Source organism: Limulus polyphemus, unplaced genomic scaffold (genome assembly GCF_000517525.1).
Source record: "Limulus polyphemus unplaced genomic scaffold, Limulus_polyphemus-2.1.2 Scaffold4724, whole genome shotgun sequence".
Lineage (NCBI taxonomy): Eukaryota > Metazoa > Arthropoda > Merostomata > Xiphosura > Limulidae > Limulus > Limulus polyphemus.
The window spans coordinates 18,400-28,018 of record NW_013670334.1 but is presented as its reverse complement, the minus strand read 5'-3'; the positions used below and the strand labels follow the sequence as shown (position 1 = coordinate 28,018).

The 9,619-nt window shown below is 34.6% G+C and overlaps 1 long non-coding RNA gene across 1 annotated transcript in view; it reads left to right on the top strand.

Moving 5' to 3' along the window:
• LOC111088915 overlaps positions 1-9,619 on the top strand; it is a 58,958-nt gene that overhangs the window by 41,451 nt on the left and 7,888 nt on the right. Inside the window, exon 3 of the long non-coding RNA XR_002613290.1 lies at positions 3,516-3,708. This is a non-coding gene — a long non-coding RNA (uncharacterized LOC111088915). The remainder of the gene's footprint in view (positions 1-3,515; positions 3,709-9,619) is intronic.

Genomic DNA, 9,619 nt, shown 5'->3' with positions numbered 1-9,619 from the left:
CCCCCCCCCAGTGGCACAGTGGTAAGTAGTTTGTCTTGGAATTTCGCGAAAAGCTACTCTAGGGTTATGTGCACTAGTCGCCCATAATTTTGAAGTATTAGACTAGAGGGAAGGCAGCTAGTCAAAAACCACACACCGCCAACTCTTGGGCTACGAAAAGTGGGATTAACCGTCACATTATAACGCATACACGGCTGACAGGGCGAGTATGTTCGGTGACGGGAACAACGATAAGTCTCAAGACTTATAGCACTGAAATGGGTTACGATATCCATCGTGGGCGCGGCACAGATAGCCCATTGTGTAGCTTTGTGCTTAACTACAAACGAACAAAAACAAGTAAACGCATGTTTGCAAGATGGAAAGCAGAAACTCGAAGCTATTAAGCAGGAAACAACTTTTGTGTACCAGGAACTGTCTATGTCGTTTATGGTGGTTTAATTTTGATTCATAAACTGTGTTTTTAATCACATATCCTGGCAGGAAATCAACACAGAAGCTGCAAGCACGTGCCAGTTGGTGAACATCGGTTCCACTATATTTTTCAGTAGTACTGTATCGGTTACAAATCAAAGCTTTTTGGTTTCCGTTCTCCACGTCCTTTTCTCACGGATAGAGGGGCGGATACGTGTGCGTTGAAAGCACGTGAAATGTAACGTTGCTTTTAACAGAATAAAATTTCAGTTCGTTGGAATTACGTATACATATATTAGGACTGATAGACGACTTATTTTGTATTTCCATGCAATACCGAGTGTTCGTAACATAAATCGTAACTGTTTAAAAGCACACGTGGTCTCATCATACGCAATGCTAATGTGTTCCATTTTACGACTGTTGTTTTTGCCTGTGAACAAATGTTAAGAAATTTAAATTAGAAAACAAAAAACACGTGAACTTACGTAAAATGAAAGTGAAAAAGACTGGCCAGTCTACTTTTAACTAAGATTACACTGTTTACTTTTAGAAATTAACTGAACAGTCTAGTTCTTACCTTTACCTTTAGAAGTAAAACAAAACAAGACAGTCTAGTTGTAACAAGGACTAAACCGTTTACATTTAGAAGTACGGGGAACAAGACAGTCTAGTTCTAACAAGGACTAAACCGTTTACATTTAGAAGTAAAGAAAACAAGACAGTAGTTCTAACAAGGACTAAACCGTTTACCTTTAGAAGTAAAACAAAACAAGACAGTCTAGTTCTAACAAGGACTAAACCGTTTACATTTAGAAGTACGGGAAACAAGACAGTAGTTCTAACAAGGACTAAACCGTTTACATTTAGAAGTACGGGAAACAAGACAGTAGTTCTAACAAGGACTAAACCGTTTACCTTTAGAAGTACGGGAAACAAGACAGTCTAGTTCTAACTAGGACTAAACCGTTTACTTTTAGAAAAGTAAATAAAAACTGGACGATCCAATTCTTACAAGTTTTTTAACTCCAAAGGTAACGTATCTTCTCGCTCTGAATGAGATTAAACATAGAGGAATTATTTAAAACATACTTTGGTTTAATTGGACACATTAGCATATTATCTTAATTGACTACCCAATACAAGTAGTGTTATAGATTACGTCACTGATTTACAATAATACCTAATTTCAGTTAGAGTACATAATTGTTACGTCAGCAATATACGATGCTTTGCGTGAAAAGTTTACTGATTTAAACGCCCTTTCTTTGATTCAATGGTTTGATCCTCCCTCTTTTTTGTTTCTTGTAAATTCATTAAATGTCAATATCTCATAATACAGCATTTTTCTGAATATTTGAATGGGGTTTCTGCCCCATTTCTGACTAAATATCTACATACACTTTATGAATAATTCATTACTCTTGCGATTTTTCCAGGAATTGTATACTGTAGCTCAAAACAATAGTGAATGTTTTGGAGACAAGTCTGAGAATTTCATGCATTCTACTTTTTTAACTTCTGATTGAAACTCTCGTGCTACTTACAAAAAATCTATAATCTTTATGAAAATGGCTTATTCCTAATCCTATTAAAGATTTTTGCTCAGAAAAACTAAGAGTCTTATAAAAAACGAAATAAAAATTAAGATACACCCCTTACATAAGATTGGCTTAAAGCGGGTTTAAAGCTCTCTGCTAACTCAACGATAAGCTTTAGGGCTTATAAGCTAAAATTCGGAATTTCATCCCTTCGGTGGGCACAGCACTTATAGTCAATTATTAAGACCTACGCTTAAGAAGGAACGGATAACTGCCTTTTAAAAATGTGCTAGATGTGTGCTGCGGGTAAATACCTTATTTTGATAAGTTTTGCAACAGGTTAGATTCATGAGTATTTTAGTGGTGGTCGTGTGTTTGTAATCTATGAATTTTAAATGTCATATTTTAGTTTAATTATGTGGCCTCTAATCAAAAAGGTTGGCCGATTAATCAGAATTAAAACAAATTGATAAACCTTGGACACGTTAGTATTTGGTTAAGTAGATTATGGGTTAATGTGACTGAAGATTTTGTTTCGTAGAGCAGGTTTTTAATTTCGGGTGATTAAAAGTTATTTACAAGAAGTTTTATACTGAAGTCCAAAGTTCGTTACGTGTTGTCGCTGAACACGTTCTCTAGTTTTTCACAGGCAGGTGCTGTTGGCTTGCTGTTTTTACTCCGGTCAGTGGTTCACGATTAGGGACGGCTTTACTAGAACCATAGAGATCTCTGACAAAATTAGGGATAGTATTATTAGAACCATAGAGATCTCTGACAAAATTAGGGACAGTATTACTAGAACCATAGAGATCTCTGACAAAATTAGGGACAGTATAACTAGAACCATAGAAATCTCTGACAAAATTAGGGACGGCATTACTAGAACTATAGAGATCTCTGACAAAATTAGTGACGGTTTTACTAGAACCATAGAGATCTCTGACAAAATTAGGGACAGTATAACTAGAACCATAGAAATCTCTGACAAAATTAGGGACGGCATTACTAGAACCATAGAGATATGTGACAAAATTAGGGACAGTATTACTAGATATCTGAAAAATTAGGGACGATTTTACTAGAACCATGGAGATCTTTGACCTGGTCACTCAGACCACTGTGCAAGATATGCTGTTGAATATGCTGATAAATGCTCATAAGAACCGCATAAAAAGATATTCACGTTGAAGTCCATATGGACGTGTTTGTATAAAAATGAAAATACTTTTTAACTAACATGTCACTAAAAGGTGATATTCGAAAGAATAAAATATAATTAATACATTTTAAAATGACGTTTGCATGTTTTTTTTTGGTGCATTAAAACCTCGTTGTGTGACAAACGATTTTTGTAAAAAATTGAATTGTGCATTACTGACAGAATGAGAGCTAGTAATATTTCGGATTTAAAAAAGAACATGTAGTGAAAAGACGCTTTCTTGTTGTTATTAAGTCGACAATTGTGGTATTGTTTCACTAATTTTTAAAGGGCTTGCTTTATTGAGTGTGTCTGTCATTTTAGGCCAAACATTTAATTAATTTTGTTATCAACAACACCAGGTTAACTCTAAGGAACAGAGATTTTGAAAAATTCCATTTGGAGATTAGCCAGTCCTATCTGTCCTGAAGCTTTCTCCATAGTGTTGCCACCTGTTGGAAGACGATAACGGGATTTAAGGAGAGAGAGTACAGTATAATCTGTCTTCTTTATGCCTCCTGGAAAATCAACTTTCTTCGAGTTATTTGGAGAACGGTATGTTTGAGAAGTGATAAGAAAGCTAACGTTAAAGTGAAAAAAAAATCATTTTGCATATTTGACACGCTTAGTGTAAGAGTCTCATTAGCTTAATTAATCTTCTTTTAGAGCTTCTTTATAGGATTTGTTGCCATAACAACAGCTTTTTACACAAAGTTTATCTTGTCGGTTTAACTGCAGCGAGTTAATGGGAAGTGTTAAGTTGAGATAGTTGAATATTAATAATAAAATAACTCTACAGTGAAGCTTGTTATGTTAGAACACGAGCAGCCATATTCGCCGAATTGATCAATATAAAATGTCACCCAAAGGTTTCGACACTAGGTGTCTCCACAAGACCTTAACATTAGAAGTCACATTATGACATGCGAAAACAAATCAATGGAATTTTCAGACAGAGACCAAAAGTTGGAATAATGAAATAGAGAAAGTAAACAATAAGTAAGTCAAAATTAATTAGGCCAAAGAAGTAGATTCCACACGAGAGATGTCTAAATCTAAATATCTTTAGACATGCAATGGACATCGTAGATGTTCAGATTGTTTTGACGATGGCATCTTAGTTATATTAATCCTAGGCTCCTAGTACAATATCATATATCTTACACGTTACAATAAATACTTTGTTAACGTTAGTTTGGTAAGTTGTCATATGATGTTTAGCATTGATATATTCAACATTTTTTTATTTTACAGTTGACGTTTAGTTTACTGCTTGACACGACAAGTGACCGAGGATGGTTAGAGGGGAAACCCGAATATCGGCAACTTATAGTAATTACATACATACATACATACAGTAACGTACGTGTTCAGATCATAGATATGTTCAGATTAAACATAATGTTTTCAGATGTTTTGTATCATAAATTGGACAATATATATTGTACTGTACTAATAACTTGTCGGTTATCAAACATAAATATTGATGTATTGAAAGACCACATATGACTTCTGAGATAGAACTGAGTTTATTATACAGGGTGTTCTGATTACAAATTATAATTATTAATTCGCACATGATTAAGAGTAAGAAACAATAACCACGTTTTTTTTTGGCACAATGAAAGATAAAATCTGTATTATAAACTTCAGCTGACTATCTACGGTAACACGGTTACCTTTATTAGGGCTAGGACTACAATATAGGCCTAGCTAATAACTCCTTTTGTCACTAGCCCTGATGATGGTAACTGTGTTATTGAAACTGGAAAGAAATTATCACGCAGGCTTGTTGTTAAATGAAAATGTTTCCTACTCAATATGCATATTTTATCATTTCGTGTCATTTCATTAACCGAAGAAAATACACGAGTATTATTTTGTTACCCAAATGGTTTTTTACATTAGATCAACAACGCTATTACATGCGGCTACTAACTCTATAGATGTGGTCGACATAGACTGAAAATTAACAGGTTTCTATACTTGTCTTGTAAATAACAAGATATTAAGTCAGTATATGGTCAGTTTCAAATTAATTAATCTTCAGTTACTTAATATTCTTTATTTTCGAAAGAAATGCTGAGTTGCTTTTTAACTCGAGACTCAAATGATTATGGTTTAGGTTTTGTTACCTAACTTGAGTTTGATTGATTTCTACTTCACCGTTAGTACATATTAGCGCTATATTCAGTTAAAAACATGAACTCCCTTTCAGAGCGAACGGGTGTTAAAGTACTTGTGTAAAAACGACATTTTCCACACCTAAAAACCACATTAACACAGGACTACTAGGAGATGATATCTATCATTGACCAAGCTGTATAGATGAGAATTGAAATTGTCCGAAACAGCAGCGTTCTCAGCTATTCTGTGAGATTGTATGTTTTCACAACATGTTTTCAAAGTGGTAGTTTTGACAAATTGTTTATCTTCTCTTCTGCAGTCTTTCGCGGATTAATTTCATGTGTGTTTGTGAAAAAAGCACACAATAGTCGCTAGACTTTCCAGGGATGTGTGGGATACACCTTTCCAGTATGTTAGGCCTAAAACTGCTTGTGAAAAGTTACATAATAGTCTCCAAACTTTTTAGAGATAATTGGGATACATATTTCCAGTAAAAAAATTCTTAAAATTGTTTGTCAAAAGTTACATAATAGTCTCCAAACTTTCTAGAGATAATCGGGATACACCTTTCCAGTAAAAAACTCTTAAAATTGCTTGTCAAAAGTTGCATAATAGTCGCCAAACGTTTCAGAGAGTTGCTTGAGATACACCTTTTCATTATGTTAACCCTAAAATCATAAAAAATACTGCAAATGAAGCATTCAGTTTTATTTTATAATAATTCAAACTAAAAACAAAACAAAACTGAATACTTCGCAACTTGCGAATTAAAAATAATTGTAGCGAAAGAAATGTGAGACTTTTGGTTTTTTTTCTGAATTTTTCTGATGTATCTGAGTTTAATATGAGTGAAAATGGGTTGGCCTGTCGCACAACACGGTATCCCTATTTAACCCTTAAATTACAGACTTATGTTTATGGCAGTCATTACCTCATACTGATATATATTCGTTTACTTAATACTGAGTGTAAGGAACTTTGTTTGTTTGAAATTAAGCACAAAGCTACACAATGGGCTATCAGTGCTCTGCCCACCACGGGTATCGAAACCCGGTTTCTATCGTTGTAAGTCCGCAGACATATCGCTGTGCCAATAGGGGTCGTGTAAGAAATTAACCTAAAAAATATCCAGTGAAAATTATCGTCAATACATAATTTATTCCTGTTAGAGTTTCTCATGTTTTTACATAGGAAGTGCGCGATTTTATCCAATTTTTTGTGTAAAGAACTAACCTAAAAATATGATACAATCACTCATTTCCAATGTAAAATACATAAGAAACCATAAAAGGATTAAATTCAGTATTGACGATAATTTTCATGGGATTTTTTTTTATATTACTCATATGTTATTATGAAACCTGTAACCAATAAAGTCATTACCTTAACCAACAAGGTCATGGACCCACAAGCACTTTGGCTCATAAACAGTTTAGAAACATATTTCTAAAAACTGATGGAACCTGATTCCATAGATGATTCCAAAATTATCGAAATATATATAATGTTAGTTAAATTATTGATAACACACTTATTTTGGTCTTTAAGCAGCTGGATGAACGTGGCTCAGTGGTGCCGAACTAAGAAACCCTCTAGCCTATTAGTTAAAAATAAGAAACGGCTAGCGTTAATAGTCCTCGTTTAGTCTTACGCTAATATCCGAAAACGAAACAAAAAACAAAATATATCAACAACAACAACAACAAAACCTTTAAGCAACTAACTTTCTGTTCGTAAAAAAACTTTCACGTGAAAAACAACAACAACAACAACACGAAAGTTTCACTTTGCACCTAAGGGTTATCCACCTCGACTATCAATAATACCTGGACTAGGAATGGGTTTTATGTTATTTCAGATTAAGGCTGTATTGTTATTATACTGAACCCTTGACATACGTCACGATACGAGGGGGAAACATATGTTCTAATTGAAGTATGGAAATATACTAGAAATTATATGTTGCGTGAGTGCACTGCTAACCATCATCCCAGTATAACAAAAGGTGAAGCAAAAAGCTCAGAGAGTAGTAACCAAGTGCACTGTTTTCGTAGACTCCGTGAGGACATTTTGCAACCCATATAATTAAATAAGATCAAGATTTACTACAGGGATGATTTTCTTACTAGATCTTCACGTGTGATTAAGTTTCTGCTAAATTCTTGGAGCTTACGATTAAATATACACACTACAGACCTACCGCATTGGACTGTTGATATCGTAGAAAGCTGGCAACAAGATAAAAAACTCGGCATCCGAACATAAAAAGACTATGAGATTTTTAATAACATTTTCTATATTCCGCTAATGTAAAAGGGCGTACTAGAATGATGGTGCTGACATCTATAATTAACTTCCAGTAAGTTAGGTCACGGATGCCTAGGGGCGTTTGTCTCTTAATAACATTCATGTACACACGTATTTTCGGTTTAAAAAAAGAAATAAACAAAAGATTAAAATAAAGCACTTGGTTCATGATTGTTTGAAATGTTAATAACGTATCAAAATGTTTACAAAAAACGTTCCTTGATTTTAATTATTCATTTAGATATGTTGTAGTTTGAATGAAATGTCTGTAACGGACAAAGTGATGATATATACATTCTGTGTAATTGAACATTTTTAGTCGAATCTTTCTATTTATGAAGTTAAATAGCGCCAAAAATAAGAAATTAAGATTCATTTAAAACCAGAATTTCCCTCAAAGCTGGGATTCTAGGCATAGCCGTCTCTACTTTTAAGCCTACCCGCCCCCTAGTGGCACAGCGGTATGTCTGCGGACTTACAACACTAGTAAACGGGTTTCGATAACCGTGGTGGGCAGAGCACAGATAGCCCATTGTGTAGCATTTTGATTAATTACAAACAAACAACTCTAATTTTTGAAGTGATAGACCAGAGAGAAAGCAGTTGGTGAACAGCACCCACCGCCAACTCTTAACTGATCAAATATTGGGATTTGACTGTCGTTCTTATAAGCTCATTCGCGGCTCCAAATTGTGGAGCTAACTATGAATCCTCAGATTCATAGTCCGGGCATGCTAAGCACAAGAGCCACGACCGACCCATGCTTAAATTTACTTACAATGAGCAATTTCCCCGGTGGGACAGCGGTAAGTCTACGGACTTACAATGCTAAAATACGGGGTTCGATTCTCCGCGAGGGACACAGACGATTTAAGGAGTCTGATGGATGATTAAAATTTCATTACTTAGAAGATAAATAACATTTGAATTAGTTGGTGGAATTTTAAAAATTCAAATATTTGTGGGTAGATAAGATTTACAGTTCTTTTTGGTTTATTAAAAAGTGGAATATTCAGTGAGTTATCGAAAATTGAAGTAGATTAATATCTGTTGGATTATTAAAAATTAAAATACTTTGTAGATTAATAAAAATAAAGAACTCGATGGAATATTATAATGTAGCATACCTTGTACAAATTGTACAGAGTCTGAAATATATATAATGTTTCTGAATTATTATTAAAACGGGCGTCCCCAGTGACACAGCGGTATGTCTGCGTAGTTACAACGCTAGAGACCGGGTTTCGATATCCGTTGTGAGCAGAGCATAGATAGCCCATTGTGTAATTTTGTGCATAAATTCGAACAAACAAACAAAAATTAAAATTGGGCAGAAATACGCGTGAACATTAGACAATTTAGGGTAACGTGTACTTTTATCATAAATAAACATTTTTCAACATGAATTACATGTATGTTTATATAGAATCTTTTATATTCCTCATATTGATGAGGTATCATATATATGGGCCCTGGGTTAGAGAGCAGACGAGTCGAGTTCGAATCCATGCGCAGTCACAAAATATTACCCATTCTTTAAGCCGCGGATGTGTTATAAGAGTGCCAGTCAATCCCTTAATATGGATGGTGGGTGGTATGATGCTCTGGTCAGTATTTGATAATTAGGGACGGTGTCAGCTTTGTGAAGGCTACAGATACAACTTATTACATGTTTGCTGGCTTTCTGTACATGAGCTTGAGGAAAGTTTTATAAAAGGAATTATGGTTTAAGAAGTTTTTTAACACTTTTTCTCGTTTTTCTCACACAGCTTGAGAACTAACGTGAAAGTGACCAAAGTAATTACTGAACCACAGAACATCACCAAACATGTTACATCATCTTATAGGCACTAGAATACAGCCTAACATGTTACATCACCCTATTGGCACTAGAATACATCCTAACATGTTACATCATCTTATAGGCACTAGAATACAGCCTAACATGTTACATCACCCTATTGGCACTAGAATACATCCTAACATGTTACATCATCCTATAGGCACTAGAATACAGCCTAACATGTTACAT